Source organism: Dryobates pubescens, chromosome 6 (genome assembly GCF_014839835.1).
Source record: "Dryobates pubescens isolate bDryPub1 chromosome 6, bDryPub1.pri, whole genome shotgun sequence".
Lineage (NCBI taxonomy): Eukaryota > Metazoa > Chordata > Aves > Piciformes > Picidae > Dryobates > Dryobates pubescens.
This window is the reverse complement of record NC_071617.1, coordinates 23,864,656-23,873,772: the sequence shown is the minus strand read 5'-3', so window position 1 is coordinate 23,873,772 and position 9,117 is coordinate 23,864,656. Positions and strand designations below refer to the sequence as shown.

Here is a 9,117-nt window from a genome sequence, read left to right as displayed (position 1 = left end):
TCGCGGCGGTGGGGGGGTGGGGGAGGGGAGTGTGGGAGGTTAATAAAAAGTTACGCTCCTTTTTTATGATCTGAGCCCTACCACGACAGCTTTCTCACACCCTCGATGAACCACAGCGGCACCGCCGCCCTCCCCTGCGCTCCTGCTCTAAACCCGCACTTGCCTGATCGCGCCGCAGCAGCCCGCACCCCGCCGTCCCCAGTCCAGAGGCCGGCTGGTCTGTCCCGAAGCCCCTGACACCACGCGCCCCGTCCTCTCAGGGGCGGGCGCGCTCTGGTCCCGCGCTCTGGTCCCGCGCTCTGGTCCCGCCACTCCGATCCTTTCCACTCCGGCCCTGGCTCCCGCCAGAGGCGGGACGTCGGGGTTATGCCGCGTCCCCGTGCCTCAGGGCAGCACTTCCCGCCGAGCCTTGCCCGCCTCTCGCTGCCACCGAGAGAGGCCGCCCGCGCGCGCCACCCTGTACGCTCCGTGCCCGCCCGCGCTGGGAATAAAGCCGTGGTGCGCGGGGTGGCGAAGGAGGGGGTATCCCGGGCTGGCCTAAAGGTCGCGGGCGGGCGGGAGCGCGACCTCGTATGTAGGAGTGGCTGACAGCGGCTTCTGTATCTGCACCAGGATGGCCGAGTGGTTAAGGCGTTGGACTTAAGATCCAATGGACGTATGTCCGCGTGGGTTCGAACCCCACTCCTGGTAATTGCTGTTTTTTGGTTTTTTTTTTTTTTTTTCTTTTTCCAGAGCCTTGTTATCTTGCCGGGGAGGGTGCGGTGCCCGGGCTGAGCCCGACCGCAGGGAGCCAGGACCCGCCGGGCCGCGACGGAAGACTACGAGGGGCGGGATCAGCGCAGGGGCGGCGGCCGCAGCCGGGCAGCGCCTTGGCTGTCGCGGGTCTTGGCGCCGTGTCGGTGGCGACCGGCGCTGGGCAGCGCCTTGGGTCTCGCGGGGCTTGACAGCGTGTCGGTGGCGGCCGGCGGGAGCCGGTTGCGGCTGAAGCGGGTCTGGTCACGTATGCCTGGTCGAGTCTGCTGGGCTGACCAGTCCTACTTCAGCACCGTAACTTCAGCTTAAAGTTGGTTTCACTATTTTCAAGGGGTTTTCAAATGTATTTAATTTTGGGTTTTTTTCTGTGCGTTTCGCAGGATGCTCGGCCTGGGCCTCGGCGGCGACCGCGGGCCCAGCGTGTGCTGTTATCGGCTGCGTGGCGGAGTCGAGGCCAGGGGGTGACTGGCATCTCCGGGCACAGGGCCTTGGGCCCGATCCCGCTGCACTATGAAGGCCCCCGGGCGCTCGGCCGGAGCCGGAACTGGCGCAGCCCTGTGTTGCCGCTCCCCTCGGCGGGACAAGGTGCCGCCCATCGTTTCTGTAACTCACACGAGTTTTCTACAGAAGTGCCTTCCCAGGGAACTGTATTTGGGCTAACGGTACCTAAAAATGACGTGGCAAACAGTCCTCTAAAACCGTGCCCACCCCGTTTGGTAGGAGGTGGTAGACCGTGGTGGCCCTGCCTGGAGGCTTGCCCTCCCGCGTCGTCCACCCCACGTGGTGACATTTTCGCTATAAAGCATAATTTAGGTAATTTTTATGTCTTTTTTCCCCTCCAGTTCCAAGACCTTTGAATACTTTGAAGGCTCCATGACAACTGTCACAGTGCTCTTAGGACGTGAAAGTACCTCGTGGGCTGGGGTTTTGGTTCCTAGTGCTAGCTGTGCCGTAAACTCTGCTAGGGGTTCAGCTAAAAGTTATGTGGAATGAGCAAGCAAGATTTTCAGACTAGCCTTCTTGGCTTTGTTTTGCTTAGCAGTGTCGCAGTTGCTGTACATGTGATGTTTAACTTGCTATAGCATTATTTTGGTGTTTGGGTTTGTTTATTTGGGTTTTTGGGGGGGTGTTGACAGGTCAGTATCATTGTATTGCAGTGTATTGAGAGTATGGGAAATGCAAATAAAGCACAAACAGACGTATTAAAAATATTAGTGTTTGCCAAAGCATCCTAGTTGAACCCTAATAGAGGTAAATATAGTTCTTAGCCACGTTGTTCCTGATAATTTGAGCTGAGAAGTTATTCTGAGGGTTCAGTCCAAATATATTGTGTTTTGATACAGACTAAATAAAGGGAAGAGTCTCAGGAGAGAGATGACAACTCATGGGTCTTCAATGCACTAGGAAGAGGGTGGTGAAGTATTTCAGGATATTTTATTACATGCTATATAAAATGATCAGGCATCACAAAAGTGCATGTGATATAAACATGGAAATATGATAGTTAGAAGGGAATTATGTAGAGAAGTGTGGTCTAGTGGTGAATTTGTCAGAAATGCAGGTACATACGCTGCCTTCTTTGGCTGTTACCACAATTGTAAACTCAAAACACACTACACTTTCTAGAACTGTTCATTAAAAAGCAGTACTGTCAGGTTCAAATATTCTGTTAAGTAAGCATTTATTCCTATTCTTTATTAACATACAAATGAGTAAAAAATGGTACGTGTTTGAATGCACCTTTTGCCTCTAATGTTGTCCTTGGAAACCCTCATCTTTGCATACAAATTGCATAGTTCTGCTTCCGTGCTTATTTACAAGCGTATTTGTACATACAATAAGTGCTCATGTAGGTTTTATTGATGCAGTGCTGGTCTTTGTGAAAAGTTTGGCTCAGCTCTGTCAGTTACAGAATGAATTAGTGGCAGCTATTCAGCATTGTGAGAATCATAGAATAAATCATAGCATGCTAGGGGTTGAAAGGGACCTCCAGAGATTAAGTTCAACCCTTCTGCAAAGCAGGGCCACTTAGGGCAGGTCACACAGGAATGCATCCAGGCGAGTTGTGAAGATCTCTAGAGAAGGAAACCACACACTCTGTCCAGGCAGCATGTTCCAGTGCTCTGTCACTCTCGCAGTACTTTTTTTTTTTCTCATGTTGAGATGGAATTTCCTGTGATTGAGTGTACATCCATTACCCCTCATCATATCACTGGGAAGAGGCTGTCTTCATCCTCCTGACAGCCACTCTTCAGCTACTTGCAGACATTGATAAGGTTCCCTCTCAGCCTTTGATTTCTCCAGACTAAACAGTCCCAGGTATCTCAGTCTTTCCTTGTAACAGAGATCCTCTAGTCCCTAATCTCTCTGTTGAACTCTTTCTGCTAGTTCCCTGTCCCTCTTAAACTGGGGAACCCAGTATTTCTGATGGGGGGGGGAGGAGAATGGTTGAAAAAAAGTAAAACTAAACAGAGTTTTTACAGAAACGGTAATCAAATACTCCTCCCATCCCCCTAGAAAAACTCCAAAGCATTTTTATGACAAAGCAATATATAAAACTGGAATTATTTGTTAGAAATTACTCTCTTACAGGTACAGCCTTTTCCTCAAAAGATTTGTTTTGCAGGGAACTTTCCTCAGTCCTTTGATAGAACTGTGTTCCCTGGCTTTTATATTGGCTTACTAGAGCACATGCAGATCTTAAATGGAACAGAAGATCTATGAGCCTGTATTGCTGTCAAGAAATAGCCATAAAATCTGGTAGCAGCAGATACGTCCTGACCCCTTCCTACATTTTTCCATAAGGAAAAGGATAGTCTGCTGTTGTTAGTGGTTTCTGTTTTGAATGAAGTGGCAGGGTGGAATAATGTGTTTCAGCTTTGGAGCTGACCGTGATTTTGGTTTAAGATTCTTGCTTTATTAAGCAAGTCTTTTTTGCTGTGGTGTTTTTGTTTGGGTTTTTTTTAATAGCTTTCTTGTTAAACCCTCACGAATTATTTGTGGTCGCCTTTGTAATTTGACATTCTTACATGCACTTACTATGCTCTGGCGTTTAGTTCAAACAATATTGCTTTCCTTTGGAATCCATTCTGTGGATCAGTTGCTCTTCTAAAAGAGTCATTATCTGTAGGATCCTTAGCTCATTTTTTGAAGAAATTGGAAAATATAGTGACTAATGCTGCAATTAAAAAAAGAAGAAAAAAGGCTTTGTGTACAGATAGTTGAATGCTGCCCCAGATGAACCAGAGGTGTTTCTTCTGCCGCTGCTTATTTTTTGTCTGATAAGGAGCCAGTTGATTAAATTAGACTTTTCATAAGAAAAAGAAATCACTCATTTTAGCATTCTGTATGTTGTGGTATCTGTCTTGAGAAATTCAGTCTCATTTCCAGAAATGCAGAGCTTTTGCAAACACTGGTGAAATCAATGTATCACCTGCATTTTAAGCAGTTTCTGGAAAAAAACCTCCATATGATATGTTCAGTTATTGGACACATTTGACATTAATCTTTCCATACCTTCATTTCCTATCATGTAAAGCAGGGGTAACAGAAGTATACCACCTGCAAAATGGGTTGCTGTGAAGTAAATTCATTCTTGTTTATGAAGAATTCAGATAGACACTTGTGTAATCTGTCTGTATCAGATAACCCTATGAGTAGAATATCAACAAATTGGGAAAATAACATGAAATAAAATAGGGACAGAGCCACTCTTTGAGCTCTGAAAACCTTACAAAGTATTGAACAACAGGTTAGGAAACAGGCACTGCATGATCTGTGCTGAGCAAGATGGGAGTCTCATAGGAAAACAGTGAGCCATAGTTTAACTCAAAATTGCATCTCGCTTCATGAGCAGGAGATCAAATCAAGAAGAAGGCAGCCTGTTGGTGAGCTGTTAGGTGATATGTCAGTATAGTTTTAATACTTTTTAAAAACTTTGAGCAGCTCTTTTTTAAAATTATTATTTATATTTTATTGTGCAATAATATGTGACTTCAGTTAAACTGGTTTTACATGGTTCCCAGTGACTAGTATCTTATATTGAGGAAAAACACTGTGAAGTTCTTGATTACTTCTGTAGTGCTGTATGTAGGATAATCATTAAACTCTCTGATTCTTAGAGTAGACTAATTTTAAAGTCTATAGAGTCTATAGACTAAGACCAGACTCCTGTGTTAGTGTGAGTAACTGTGTGTAAAGTCCTTGGTAATTCTTGAATTGCTCTCATTTTGGAGCCTGTGTCATAAAAACGAGGGGTAGCCTGATTTTTGTCATTCTTGGTACACTTGTTCCAAGGTGATTGCTATATATAGTATAGTGTCAATGAGAACAAGAGGACACAGCCTCAAGCTGCACCAGGGGAGGTTTAGGCTCAAGGTGAGGAGAAAGTTCTTCACAGAAAGAGTAATTGACCACTGGAATGCGCTGCCCAGGGAGGTAGTGGAGTCACCCTCCCTGGAGGTCTTCAAAAAAAGATTGGATATGGCACTTGAAGCCATGCTTTAGTTAGTCATGAGGTATTGGGTGATAGGTTAGACTTGATGATCTCTCAGATCTTTTCTAACCTTATTGATTCTATGATTTACAGATGGCTTTATATAGGTTAATTTTCAGTAGCTGCTGGGCTGTTCATCTGCTTACTGTCTGATCTTACCTGAAGTTTCTTAGAATCATTTAGGTTGGACTGAATAGTCACAGCAACTAAGTGGCATTGGTAATGTTGGCTAATTCTGCCTTGTTCTCTAGGGCATTACAACACTTACTCCCAAATAGATCCTTGCAACATTTTATTGCCTAACTATTTTTCTTGATTTTGATGAAGAAAAATAAAAAAAAAATTTGCTAGGTTAGTTTATTCTGAGCAGTAAGCTCTGGGGAATTGCAGGAATTGCACTGTGGAACTACAAGGAACTTGTGTGCCTTGACCACTGAAAGAACAGAACAGCAATTTGCATGTCATTTATTGTTGTGTAAAGCCCTGCAATTTGTTTAAAGTGCAGATGGACATAGATTTACTGATAGATTTACTGACAGATTAGCCCTGCAAGTCTTGTCATAGTCACTTCAGCATTACCTGAGTGGTGTGCTCCCAGAGTAAGGATGGCACATCATGGCCATCAGAAGAGACCAGCTTCAGCTGTTCCAGTTAGTATCTGTCATTTTAGCTCAAAGTCACCTTCACTGGCAGAGCAAAGGGCAGTAGCTTTGTACTGAGTAAAGGGCTGTGGGCACTTGTTCCCTTTTTGCCAGCTCTCATCAGGAGGAATATATGCAGGTGGTAACACTTCACACCAGCACAGCATTATTGCTAAAGGATATTTTTCAAAGTGGTGTAAGACTAGGCTGTGTACTAGACCACCTCCAGTTTGGGAACATTTTCCCTCATGCTGGCATTGCTATGGTGGCAGTAGTCTCTGGAAGAAGGACAAAGCAGAAAATCATAATTTATAGTATAGCAGCAAGTTTCACCTGAGCACCTTCTAAGTGAAGGGCCCTGAATACCCTAAACTGAAGGCAGCATAATGCAGAATGCTGCAGCTAGGATTTCTGGGATCTTAGGGCATGGGCCTAACATGTTTTTTTCTGGGATTGTTTTGGTTGTGTTAAACTTACATCAATGAATTGGTCTTGATTCTTTCTTTCTGCCAGGCATGAGCTTTTGTCTGAAGACCACAGAAAAGTACACACTCTTCTGGATATGGTTGTCTTAAATATGCAATTACAAAAATGCCTACTTTCCCTAATAATTTTAGGAGAAGAATGCACGTTCCAGATTCCTTCATTTTACTTGATTGCTGCTTCTCCTTCACCATCTGTCCAACAGTGACCCTCTTTCTAGGTTGGAAGTACTGCAGGTTCTTCATCTGCCTCTTCTGTGTGGCTGAAGTGGTTCATGCAGTTCTTGGCAAGCGATCATTCCCTGAATATGTGACTTGGTGCATTTGTGACACCTGTCTCTTGCTATTTCATCATGTGTTGCAAACTTTTTCATATGAGAGTGGAACCACTGGTGGGAAGTATAGACTGAATTAATGAGTTCTGTTTTGCAGCAAATCTGTGTTTAATGATTGACGTGCATCTATATGTTTCAGCTTCACTCGTCCTGTCTTATATCTCTGTTGCTATTTTCTGTCACAGTCCCACCTTCTGATTTTTATGTGCATACCAAGAAACAGATCCAGCTGGTCTCACAGTTAGCTGCTGCTGAAAGAAGCAGAAGCACTGTCCTTTCTCTGCCCTGTCTGTACTGTATGTTCCCACTGCCTTCCTCTGGCATCGCCCAGTCTTTGATTATCAAGTAATATGTAACAAACCAACCAATTAATTTCATTACTTAGATCTAAAATTAATCTCTGAGGTTATCACATTATAAGAATTTTTCTGTGAATAAATGAGGGATAGGAGACAATGTCGTAGGTATGCTGGGCTCCTTAACATAGACAATACAGATCCACTAACAGGTTTTATTCATCACAGAATGGCTGAGGATGGAAGAGTCCTCTGGACATTGCTTAGTCCACCTCCCAGCTCAGAGGAGGGTGAGCATGGGCAGACGGGTTTTGAGTATTTTCAAGGATGAAGACTCCATAACCTCTCTGGGTAACTCGTGCCAATATTTGAGCGCCCTTAGAGTTTTTTCTAATGTCTTGAAAATAAGTGGTTTGTTGTGTTTAAAGCATTTTCTTTGTTTACACTTACCTCAAATGTATAGATCAGTCCTATTGTAAATCTTAAATTGTTTTCTCTGCAATCAGATTTTTGTTCCTAAACATCCCAAGACAAAATGAAGGAGCTGCAAATGCCACAACATGTGAGGACACCCACTGTATACACAGGTTTGCTGCCATGCACATTTTACTGAAGGTTCTATTGCAATAAAAACAAAATCCTCTGCAAAGATCAAAGCAGATGCTTAATTTTAGATACTGAAAGCAATTCTTTTTTGTCCAAATAAATATGAAGTTGTGCAATATTTTGTTTATGATATGTACAATAAGTTTCCTGTTGAACACATGTATCTGTCCTTGTTGAAAGACAGAGTCCTGTTAGAGCATTACTCATTCTGGTATCACCATTAAAGCTCATGACTTGCAGGTTGAGACTACTGTAATTTGATCCCAGCTTTCCTTTAAAATGGTCTAGGAGCTATAGCGTTAACAACTGGCATTGGTCTATTGAGTTGAGAGAAGCACTTGCCTTTATCCAGTGCTATTTTCTGGCAGCCCAGTAACTACAGGTAAAAATTATTTTTCCTGTGTTTACATAAGTGTTACCAGTCTTCTTCCCGAGCAATCCTTGCTTACTTGCAGTGGCTAATTATTCCTTGTACTAAAGAGGCTGCCTTTGAATGAGGAATTTGAAAGGTCCATCTAGTTCAGTGTGGTGGTGAGAGAAAGTTCAGTTCTCACACACACACAAAGAAACCACAGCTAACTCAGTCAGAGAAGCAGAGATGAATTAAAGCTATATTTACAAGCAGGACGAAATGCAGATGGATATATACACAATATACAGTATTTACAATATATACAGAAATACACAGCAAAGAACGTAATACAGAACAAAACTCTCTCCTCCAGCGAGGAGGGTTCCCCCCTGCTCTGTACCACCCCTCTCTCCCCCTACCTCCCTTTTTTCCCAAAAAGGGTTAGAGAGAAAAGGTAATTATTAAGGAGGAAATTCTGTTAGCTCAAACCGTATGCAAGAATTATTCTTATCTGTTCAAGGTTAACTCCATCCCGCACAGCTGTTGCTCAGGGAGAGACAGAAGCCGACAGGCTGAAAAGACAGAAGTGAACTGACTGAGATGCAACCAGAACTAAAATTGAAAGTTGCATTCCACCAATCTACCAATGAAATTCGTTTAGAATATCTTGTTTTCATTATTATTTCCAAAACATTCAGCCAGGGTGTTCCAGCAACTGTCCCTTTCTTAAAGGCACAGCCTAAAACGGTCACATTCAGAAATACCCTTTATGGAATGCTTTCGAAATCCTTTTGTTACTGTATTCAAACCAGAAATAATTTATTTCTTTAATTACTGTGACTTTTAGCTTTTATCATAATATTGTGGAATGCCTTTTTGTTACTGTTTTGCAGAATGTTTTGCTGTGACAGTAACTGATTTCTTGGTCAAGTGTAATTTTAATTTTTATGTACCTAGCTTAATAGCCATGGTTTCTGCAATCCCTGTGCAGGTTGACAGTGCAGGTTGTATCTGTGCTAGTTAAGAAATCCTTTAGTGTTCTGTGACTGAAAACAGAGTGAGACATGCCCAACTTGTTGTACTGCATTCATTTGGATGACCTGCCCCAAAACTTATTTGACACATCAGTAAAGAAGAAATACTGAAGAAACCGGATC

General features: G+C 43.5%; 1 non-coding gene across 1 annotated transcript; it reads left to right on the top strand.

The window, feature by feature from the left end:
- Window positions 1–607: 607 nt before the first annotated feature.
- Window positions 608–690, top strand: TRNAL-UAA (transfer RNA leucine (anticodon UAA)). Its single transcript has one exon. It is a non-coding gene; the product is annotated as a tRNA-Leu (tRNA).
- Window positions 691–9,117: the final 8,427 nt, after the last annotated feature.